Source organism: Lolium rigidum, chromosome 2, assembly GCF_022539505.1.
Source record: "Lolium rigidum isolate FL_2022 chromosome 2, APGP_CSIRO_Lrig_0.1, whole genome shotgun sequence".
Lineage (NCBI taxonomy): Eukaryota > Viridiplantae > Streptophyta > Magnoliopsida > Poales > Poaceae > Lolium > Lolium rigidum.
Window position 1 is genome coordinate 206,368,749 of NC_061509.1, and position 11,960 is coordinate 206,380,708.

Genomic DNA, 11,960 nt, shown 5'->3' on the forward strand with positions numbered 1-11,960 from the left:
TTTGACAGTCTTCCGAAGCTGGGCGTTTTCAGCCTCTAGTCGGGTAAACTGCTCAGCGAAATCTACCACAGCATCGACTGTGGAATAAATCGGATGCAGCAAGGGAAATCAAGAAGACTCAGTTGATATGGAGAAAATTCAGAAAAGCAGGGCTTGGATTAAATACTTACGTGGTCGCGAGCAGCCGACGAAGTAGGAGCATCGCCGGGAGGAATAACCTTCGACACTGGAATTTTTTCCACGGCCGTCCTCGTGGGAGGCGTCGACTCGGCAGGAGAAGGATTCGGCTCCTTAGCTAATGCCGTTCTCTCAGCAGACAATTTAGCCCTCTTTGCGAGAGGAACATGATCATCATCAGAGCTACTTGAGAAAAAAGAATGATTAGCATACAAAATGACAAAGGTCAAATTACGAAGGAGTAAAGATACTCACAGTTCCAGGTCATCTTCGGTAGCAAAGAAGCCTGACGGCCCCTTGTCGGCAGGAGAAGGCGGAGAAGCTCCAACGGCATCATTATCTTGGTCGCTGGGACTAGATTCAGCCGTCGTAATAAAATCCTCGTCTATCTGCAAGCGATGCTTGCTCCTGGTGAAAGCGGCCTCCTCGACAGTGTTGTCCTCCTGGACACCGCTGTCCTCGAAGACCTGCTGGACGTCCTCGGTCCCTTCGGAATCGTCATCATCATCCTCTGGTTCCACGCCGCTTTCCAGTGTGGGAGGATAGCATTGAACGACGGAGGAGGCCTATCAAGAAGAGAAAAGGAAGTTTGGAAAGCACAACGAAGAAAGAAGAGATGAAAGCAAGCAAGTAGCAGCAAAGAATACCTCAGTCGGGAGATGGTCAATGTCATAAGGGGAGCGAGCCGATTTCAAAACAATGTTATCCTTCATACTGAGGCACGTCAAGCGGCGAACCTCGTCCCGAAGCTCATCTGCCGACAGGTCGGCAGAGCTGATCCTTGACTTGTCGCCCTTGCCAGTATAAAGCCATAACTGGTGGGGTCGAGACATTAGCGGCTGCACTCGACGTTGCAAGAACACTGAAACTACTTCAGTGCCACACATCGTCAAACCTCCCGTATTCTTTAGGACGACGATCTGCTCAAACAGCTTGTCGGTTGTCGCCCTCTCTTCGGGAGAAAGGGCGTTTTTCTAGGACTTCTTCTGGTGAGCTATCAGGACGTCTTCGAAGGGAGGGAGATTCGAGCGCCGCCCAGCCACCACGGGATCTCGCAGATAAAACCACTTGTTGCGCCAGCCCTGGACGGATTCCTTCATTGGATAGTCGAAGTAGTCAACCTCCTTCCCGATGACAAAGCCAACGCCACCGACGACGGGGGGGCCATTGCTGTCGTTGTGACGCTTCACGTAGAAGATCTTCCTCCACAGACCCCAGTGAGGATCAATGCCAAGGAAGGCCTCGCAAACGGTGATGAAGATGGAGAGATGGAGAATGGAGTTTGGGGTCAGCTGCCAAAGCTGGATCCCGTAGAAGAAAAGAAGGGAGTGAAGGAACTCGTGGGCCGGAAGAGAGAGACCGCGGAACAAGAAGGCAACAAACATGACGGTGAAGCCCTTTGGGGGCCTTGGGCGAGAAACCGCACCTGGAAGACGAATGTCGTCTTCAGATGCGGAGATGAAGCCGAGGACGTGCAGCTTGTTGACATCGCGATTGGAAATGGCGGAGGCACTCCAATCACGGCTGACTTTGGCCGCGTCCGAGGTGCTGGCGCTCTTCTTCTTGCCCATGGCGTGCGGAACTTCTGACGAAGAAACAGAGGAAGCAGGAGGGCTTGAGCGAGAAGATGAGCAATAAGAGGTGTGAAAGGTAAAAACGAGGAGGCCCTCTATTTATGCCGTAAGAATCTGTGCGAGATCGTGGCCATAACTCCACAGGCGTCGTGGGAGGTGGAGCGGATCTGGCTGTACACGTGGCGCTTGAAGAAAGAACGGAACCGGCGTGTAATGTCCCAGGTTAAGAGACGATCGAGGGGTAGATTTTAGAAAGGGATGTGCATTGCATCGTAAATTCTGGGGAAATTTCGCGCTTTTAAAATAAAACTGCATCGAAGGGGGACAAATTTCTCTCTCGACACCTTACAGGGTTAGGGTTTCGAGAGTGCGACAAACTTGTTCTTATTCAACTAAGTTAGGGTTTTGAGAAGAGAGGAGAGAAATTGCATCACAACTTAAGTTGCATGATTGAATTCAAACTTAAGTTGCATGATTGAATTCAAACCTAAGTTACATTTGAAATCCAAATTCAAATATCAAATGAATATCTCCTAATTCAAATATGAGGTAATTCATTAATCAAGTTATAAATAATAAACAATATGAACAATTAATATAAAGTAAAGCTCATTAGAGAAAACTTTGAGCTTTATTGATAAATAGACAAGATACATTGTCTTTACAATATTCACAATTGAAATATAAGATTATTACAATACATTACAAGAATTGACAAAAAGGGAAAAATAAAAAGAAAGAAAAGTACAATGTGATGATCTATCCTAAAATTTACAAGCTAAACTTCATTGATGCTTGATCTTGATCTTCACTTGATCATCCCCAAGCTCCCTGCACGCAAACACAACAAAGCAATTGTTATGCCAAGTGGCAAAGCCACTTGGCATGTTAGAAGGAAAATGGCAAATGAGGACATATGATCACAGCTCTGCCGAGCTGATCCACTCAAAGCCAAGTACAAGCCAGATACCAAGTATCTGGTACACACACAACCAAACTGCTCACAAGGCAGTGTGCATGCAGCACAACATACACACACACATGTCAGTGAGTCACCAAGGGTGCCAGACCAAGCTGTCGACCAGGAGAGCAAGGGAAGGTTCATATAAAACCTTTTCCACCACCAGAACCAGCAATCCATCTACAGGCTTCACTGGTAAGTCACCAGAAATCAAGAACACAAAGAACAGCAAGAACAACACTGTTGTTCAACCTGTCCAAAACCATCACAGCACCAAATCAAGCACCACAAGCTTGCAAGGAGAGCAGGGCAAGCATAATCCACACTGAAGCAATCCTCTACACAAACAAACCATCTAGGATCTGGAGTGAGGTATAAACCAAATCATCCTGAGCAAAACCAAGTCTTGCTCATAAATAAGCATACACTTGCATCACAGAAGCAAAGTGGGTATGAAACCCTGGATGTATCATCATTTGGTTGCAAGACCAATTGGTGCCAGTAAATCAAACAAAGGCTAGGAGGAAAAATAAACCAAGGGAACACTGGTTGTGTCAACACAGTGACACAACCAGAGAAATCTAGCATGGATTCAATCCCTGTAGCCATTCCAAGTCACCAAGCACCCAATAGTCTAGCTACACCATCAGAATGGTAGAAATACAATTTTCTACCAGGATTGTCTACATCAAAAAGCTTCTGGCAATCAAACATGATCAGCCAGAGAGCATTTGTCCATGCACAGCAAGCCATAGAAAAGGGGAGCTACCCTTGACAGCATCACAGTGCTGCCAGGGTCACCTCAACCCAAAGCCAACCCATGAAACCACCACATCATCATCCATTTGGATTCAGTAGAGGGCTAGGGTACCAACCAGAGGTTGTCATCCAGCTAGCCCTAGCTAATTAATTGAAATGATCATCACTGCATCACAGTTCACATCATTCATCCATTTATTAAAGCCAGATAAACAGATAAATGCAATAGACAAGCTATTGATACACAGAGCCTTGCAGATGATCCAATGGATCATTGCAAGCATCCACTGAAGCTTGAGCAAGCACCATCACACACAGGCCAAGCATGTGTGATGCACACACAGCAAAGAGTGAGCACAGAGAGTCACAGAGAGGAGCATACCATATTCTCACAAGCAATTATTGATCACTTGATCATCAGAGCACCACTAGCTCTTGCTACAGATTGCCACAACCAAGTACAGCAACAGAAATTAACCAGATACTGAAGAAATCCAACCATGTCTTTACTGAATAAACAGATAACTGAATAAATTACTTTATGATTGTATCCAGAAGCACATCAAAGGCTTGATGAGCCACTGGATCATGATACACAAGCAAAGCACAAATCATTTATCACTGAATAATACTGATAAGCCAACAGCAATGCTCAATTGAGAATAATCATGAATTTGAGCACAAGAAATAGCACACAATGGCTCTGGTACTTGCAAAATTGCAAGAATGATGCACTATCATCAGGCCAGGGCAATATAAATGAACACACTTGAGTGTCTGGCAAGCATAATAACATGAACAGAGGCACAGAGCTAGAATCAAGCAAGAATGGCAAGCATAGGCAGGCACTGAGCATAAGAAATCCTGCACAGAAGCATGGCAGGGCTGCACACAACAGTAGTACAAGCCTGGCATGGTCATGGCAGCATTGGCCAAGGCCAGCAGATACACAATAGCAACATAACAGCATAGGAGCATAGCACAGCAGCTCATGAGCATGCAAGCATGGCGCAGCAGTAGAGCACATCAACTCATGAGCAGGCAAGCAAGGCACAGCAGTAGAGCATCGGCATGGCGAGCATCTCTACATAGAGATACAAGCCATGGCCAGAGATAGGGGAGGAGGAAGAAGAACAGGCACATGAGAGAGAGAGAAGGGTGGCGCACGTACCCGGGGTCGAGCAGACAGACGCAGCCATGGCGGCCACGGCGGCACACGCCGGAGCGCGGCGGCGCCAGGCCAAGCCAAGCCACGGCGGCACCACAGCACCACCCGCACCACGGCGGCGAAGCCACGGCGGCGCCATCACGCCAGGAGCTCTGGGAGCAGCGGGATCGCGCGGATCCCGTAACCCTAGCCATGGCGAAGGGGGTCGAGGACGAGCGGGAGCAGCGCCTGCTCCAGATCGACGCGGAGGAGATTGACCGCCGTCATGAGGCGATTCGATTGCGCCCCATGGCGAGGGCCAAGTCCGGCGGAGCTCGCCGGAATCGAGCGGCGACGGTGAAGGCGACGCAGGTCGCCAGAGAGAGGGGATTAGGGTTAGGGTTTCGGACGCGCGCGCGAGAGAGAGGAGTGAGGCTGGTCGAGCCGGACCAGGTGGGTCGGTTCGACCTAACCCCACTGGGTTACACCGACAGGTGGGCCCAGGGGTAATTTGGTCTTTTCCAAATTCACTTAAAAACACAAACTTTGACCAAATTTTATAAAATCATTATAGCTCTAAAAAAAATTAAAAATATGAAAACCACTCAGTATAAAAAACTCTATCATAATAAAATATGAAATAGAATTTTTGAAGTTAAACAAGAATAAGTTCAAATTTGATGATTTAAATAATCATTTAAATCACATATTTTATTTTCAAAAATGAAAATAAGTCCATAATTTTTTGGACTCTAAAAACACCTTGACAACATTTCAAGGTTGTATTTTGCCCTAAATAGAGTATCCCTAAGTTATTCTTAGTATTAACCTCTCACATGAAATAATAACGACATCGGAAGGGGGAACAAACCCTAAAACTGCAATCATGCATCAATACTTCTTTAACCATTGCCCTTATCGGACAATGATGCTATTTTTCAGCAACAGAGGACAAGGGTCAGTCCACACCATCCAACTGCAACACTTTGCAGTATTCAGGCAAGTTCATCACTTGCTCATGTCATTCGAGTATTTTTATCAAATTACTTGCAAAGTACTATGTTTATCACTATTGCATAAAAAAGCAAAACCACTATTTTCATAACTATGAATATGACTATATGGTGGGCAATGGAACCATGGATTGTGTTGATATGGTGGAGGTTCCATTGCAAGGGTTATATCCATCTAGGATTAAACAACAAATGTCGTCCAGTGATTCTTGTGCCGTAACAATCGTGTTAACCATAAGATCCGGAGTGGGACGGAGTAGTCAAAAGTGTTTCCACCTCTCGTTCATCAACAGATGCGCTTTACCGTAGTACACTTGTAATCCAAGGGAGCAAGCGGTAAGGCTGGGGAGTCCTAAGTCCCCACGGCATTGTCCGTAGTACACTTGTCGCCCGAAGGAGCAAGCGGTGAGGCTGGGGAGTCCTAAGTCCCCACGGTATTGCAGTCTAGGATGGGTTGCAGCTACCGGCGAAGGAGTTTGGTTCGATCCCAGCCTATCGTCGTGGTCGGGGTCCATCCTTAATTGGTGTAAAAGGACCGGCGAGGACCCAGGGTCGGGGCATGCAACAAAGGGTGGGTGTTCGAGGTAGCGGAGGAACATGATTGACTAGACCTTATACCGGGCCTCACACCATAGGAAGTGTGGACGGGAAAGCTACCCGGTTGGCATCAAGGTTAAGATCTCTTATGGGTAAAGCAACACACCTCTGCAGAGTGTAATGAATCGTGACCTGTCACTCCCTGTTCCGGGATTTGGAACTGCGAACGCTGCCGGAAAGGAACTCCATGAAGTTCTAGTAAACCGGTGAAGGCTGACGGACATAGTTCTTTGAAATAATGTTATCACCAGAATTTGACCAAGTCAGAGGTGGGCTGCGATCAAGATGGGCTTAAAGATTATATATTGAAGAAATACGTGAACCGGCCTTATATGCAAAGTTGGGCTAGATTGCCCATATATCTGTAATATAGTAGATCGCATCTTAGATAGAGTTTTACCCGTGCACGGTTAGGTGCACGCCTAAATTAGAAAGTCCCCTGGACTATAAATATGTATCTAGGGTTTATGGAATAAACAAAAACCAACGTTCAACCAATCAATCAATCTCGGCGCATCGCCAACTCCTTCATCTCGAGGGTTTCTACCAGTAAGCATCATGCTGCCTAGATCGCATCTTGCGATCTAGGCAGCAGAAGCTTTATGTTGTTCATGCGTTGCTCGTACTGAAGCCTTTTTGATGGCGAGCAACGTAGTTATCATAGATATGTTAGGGTTAGCATTGTTCTTCGTGTCATATGCTGTCGTAGTGCAACCCTTGCATATCTAGCCGCCCTTACACCTATCTTAGGTGTAGGGGCGGCACCCCGCTTGATCATTATTTAGTAGATCCGATCCGTTACGGTTGCTCCTTGTTCTACAAGGATTAGTTTAATATCTGCAATAGTTAGGCCTTACAAAGGGTTGGAGGATCCAGCGGCACGCAGGGTGTCGTTTGCTAGTCCTAGACAGGATGTTCCGAGGATCAACCTTGTGTTGGTTTTTAGGCCCTATCTAGGATCGGCTTACGATCACCGTGCGTGGCCGCGAGGCCCAATCGTGAGTAGGATGATCCGATTATGCGGTGAAAACCCTAAATCGTCGTAGATCTCATTAGCTTTATCTTGATCAAGCGGGACCACCATATATTCGTGCACCTCGTACGAATCATGGGTGGATTGGCTCCTTGAGCCGATTCACGAGACAACCTCGAGAGCCGATCGAGGCTCGTATTTAATGTTTACGTGTATGCCATGCAGGAAACTAAGCGAGGCATCTCCATCACCTTCCCGACCAGGTATAGGTCGGGTGGCACGCCCTTGTACCAGCATCGGACGTGTGACCAGAAGGCTTTGCGGGCCGTCGCTCGGAGGGACCAGGGCCAGCCGCAGCCCTAAGTTGTTCCCGGCTCTACTGTGTTGCCCGTCGCTGCCCGCCGGTGGGTTTTGACCGCGACACATTCTGGCACGCCCGGTGGGACAATCGTCTACATCAACCACATCGCCATCTACATCTGAGATGGCGGACGGCACGCCAGTCACGTACGAGGATCTGACCGATGAGCTCAAGAAGAAGTATGACGAGGTCAAAGCAATCCTCGAAGCCGTCCTCATCGGCTCTTTTCACAGAACCCGTTCCCATGGCATCAGATGGAAGGGGTTCTCACCTGAAGGCGCGCTCGATGGAGTGGACCTCTCTGTCCCGTCAGAGGAACGCACCAGGTCCCTGCGTCAGGAGATTGGCTACATGGTGACTCACTCACTGCATCTCCATTCTAAGAGCCTGGTGAATACTTTAGAGCGTGTCGCTTTTCGGATGATACAGGAAGTCATGAGGCACCAGTGCTCTCCGTCAGGACCAGTTCTCGGGACCTACCGAGGAAAAGCGCCACTTCAGTCCCGTCCCCCGTTGTCATTCGCGTTGGCGGCACCAGAAGTGCCTAATTCACCGGCATGCGCCGTTGACAGTGTTGAGGACGCTTACCCTGGGAGGTGCCAGCCAAGATACTCGTTCAACATCAACATGGTAGAACTGGGGCACTGCCCTGATGAGGGTAGAGACGAGGGCAACTGCTCTCATAGCGAAGATAAGGAGGAAGCCGCTCCACGCGATCGGCCCCGACACTGCCAAAAGATCCTGGGGATGATCAAGATGGAAGCCGATTCTAGCGATCGGCCCGTATTATCCGTACCACCTGCTCTCCCAGTATGTGGCGTCGACCTCACAGGTGACGAAAAGCTAGGGTATGGGTTTACATCGGCTGATGAGCTAGAGGAAGTCGACATCGGTCCTGGGGATAAGCCGCGACCGACTTTTATCAGCAAGAAGTTGGATCCACAGCTCAGGGGGCAGATGATAGCTCTGTTAAAAGAATACCCAGATTGCTTTGCATGGGATTACACGGAGATGCCTGGGTTGGAAAGGAGCATCATTGAACATCGGCTCCCCCTTAAAAAAGGATTTCGGCCGTTCCAACAACGAGCACGTCAGATGAGGGCCGAAATTCTGGAAGAAGTCAAGAAGGAGATCAAGAAGATGTTGGCCGCTGGGTTCATCAGGCCGTGCAGGTACGCTGAATGGATCTCCAGTATCGTTCCCGTAGAGAAGAAGGACGGCCGATGGCGTGTGGCCATCGATTTCCGAGATCTCAACAGAGCCACTCCAAAGGATGAGTATCCGATGCCTGTGGCAGAAACACTGATCAATGCAGCTGCTGGCCACAAGGTGTTGAGCTTCATGGATGGCAACGCCGGCTATAACCAAATCTTCATGGCTCCGGAAGATATACACAAGACTGCATTTAGAGTACCGGGGGCAGTAGGTTTGTTTGAATACGTAGTCATGACCTTTGGGTTGAAGAATGCTGGTGCAACGTACCAACGAGCCATGAATTATATATTTCATGATCTGATCGGGAAGTTGGTGGAAATCTACATCGACGACGTGGTAGTCAAATCTGTCTCCATGGAGGGACACTTGGATGATTTACGGCGCGTCCTGGACCGAACTTGGAAGTTCGGACTGAGAATGAACCCGAAGAAGTGTGCTTTCGGTGTCACGGCTGGTCAGTTCCTAGGTTTTCTGGTTCATGAACGGGGAATTGAGATCGGCCTGAAGAGTCAAGAGGCGGTGCGCACCATGCAACCGCCCACGACGAAGAAGGAGCTCCAACGTCTCATCGGCAAGATCAATTTTGTTCGACGATTCATCTCTAATCTGTCAGGACGAATCGAGCCATTCATGGCACTGGTGAAGACTAAATCTGATGACGAATTTCACCGGGGGCGTAACAGCAGCAGGCGTTCGATGAGATTAAACGTTATCCGACGACGCCGCCTGTGCTAGTTCCGCCCAGCAAGACAGGCCGTTCTACATCTACTTGTCAGTAGCTGACACGTCCATCGCTTCGGTAGTGGTGCAACTCTACGAGGGCGTTGAAAAGGTCGTTTTCTACCTCAGCAGAAGGATGTTGGACGCGGAAACAAGGTATCCTGAGGTTGAGAAGCTGTGCCTCTGCCTGTTCTTTACCTGCACCAAGCTGCATCACATCCTTTTGACGGCAGAGATCTTCGTCATATGCAAGTCAGATGTTGTCAAGCACATGCTATCGGCCCCTGTTTTGAAAGGCCGACTGGGTAAGTGGATGTTTGCGTTGTCAGAGTTCGATCTCCGGTATCAGCCTGCGAAAGCGGTCAAAGGGCAAGCGTTGGCCGATCTCATAGCTGAGCGAATCAGTACCAATATAGCAGCACTATCTATACGAGCATGGGCTATGTTCTTCGATGGATCGGCTTGCGACGATGGTTGTGGCATCGGCATTCTGCTCGTGTCGCCTCGGGGGGCAGAATACTCCTTCTCCATCAGATTATCTACCCCTTGCACCAACAACATAGCAGAATATGAGGCGGTACGTAAGGGGATGGAGTTGCTACTGGAAGCCGGGGCAGAGGCAGTAGAGCTTTTTGGAGACTCCAAGTTGGTGATTAACCAGCTCACGGATGAATATAAGTGCGAGAGTGAATCGCTTTTCCCATATTGGATGGAATGCCGTGAGTTGATGACACAGTTTCGGTACATCAACTTTAATTGGGTCCCAAGATCCCAAAACACCGAGGCCAACAATCTCGCACAAATGGCGTCGAGCTACATAGATATACCCGACGGGTCGGAAGTTCGTGTACAATTCCTGGAACAGGATGATTGGAGAGCCGAAATCTTCAATTACTTAAAAGATTCGGCTCGGGGGGCACCTAAACGGATAAGATATAAAGCCATGAAGTATGTCCTCATAGGGGACGACATGTTCTACAGGACGTTGGAAGGGTTGCTACTCAAGTTCCTGGGACCAACTGAGTCTAATCGGCTCTTACATGAGGTACATGAAGGCGCCTGTGGAACTCATCAGTCGGCTCATAAGATGAAGTGGCTAATCAGGCGATCAGGGTTTTATTGGCCCACCATGCTTGAAGATTGCTTCAATTACTACAAGGGGTGCCAAGCGTGCCAGATGTTCGGGAAGATTCAGATGGTACCAGCATCAGCGATGAACCCTATCATCAAGCCTTGGCCGTTCCGGGGTGGGGCATGGATATGATCGGCAAAATCCATCCGGCGTCGAGTAAAAAACATGAATGGATTTTGGTTATCACAGATTACTTCACCAAGTGGGTGGAAGCCGTCCCTATGAAGAAGGTGAAATCAGAAGATGTGATCAAGTTTGTGAAAGAACACGTCATTCATAGGTTCGGGATCCCCCAAACTATCACGACCGATGGAGGTTCGGTCTTTGTTTCTAAAGAATTCAGGAAGTTCTGCGATGACATGTGGATTAAACTGATCCGATCATCTCCGTACTATGCTCAAGCTAATGGGCAAGCTGAAGCGTCCAATCAGAGCTTAATCAAGCTGATCAAGAGGAAAATTGACGAGAACCCTAGGGATTGGCATGAGAAGTTATCAGAAGCGTTATGGGCCTACCGCATGTCGTGCCATGGAGCTATAAAGACTTCGCCATACCAGCTTGTCTATGGACAGGAAGCCGTATTACCTTGGGAAATTACGGCTGGATCAAGACGCGTCACGTTTCAGAATGATCTGACAACTGAAGAATATGCAGCTTTGATGAGTGACACTATTGAGGACGCAACAGAACTTAGGCTTTGGTCGTTGGAGAAAATTAAGGAGAACAAAGCCAGGGTGGCTCGTGCCTACAATAAGAAGGTTAGACCAAAGGAGTTTCAAGTTGGTGATCTAGTATGGGAAGCTGTGTTGCCTTTAGGAACCAGGGATAAGGCATATGGCAAATGGTCTCCTAATTGGCACGGTCCGTATAAAGTTGTCCAGGCCTTGAAGGGTAATGCATACATGTTGGAAGAGTTGGACGGCGAGAAGTTCCCAGTAGCTGTTAATGGTCAACACCTCAAGAAGTATTTCCCAAGCATGTGGGATGATGGGCAGTAAGATATGGGGGCCGATTTTTAATCGGCCAGTAAAAAAAAAATCACAGCCGATGCGCAGACATCGACTTGAGAAAACATACGGAGACAACAGTATGCAAATACAGCCGATGCACAGGTATCGACTTCAGAATAACAAAGCCAATACGTTGATATCGGCTCTAGAGGGAATTAGCAAGATAATGGAATCGGCTCAGACCAGAAATCATGATGTGTGAGACGAATCTCCTAGTGGGTGGCTGAGGAGTTCAATATGATGGTTTGGACGAGAATTAGGCCTATTGAGGCCTGTTGGACTGCGTGTTTAGGCAACAGCTTGGCCTCAGATCGCAATGCG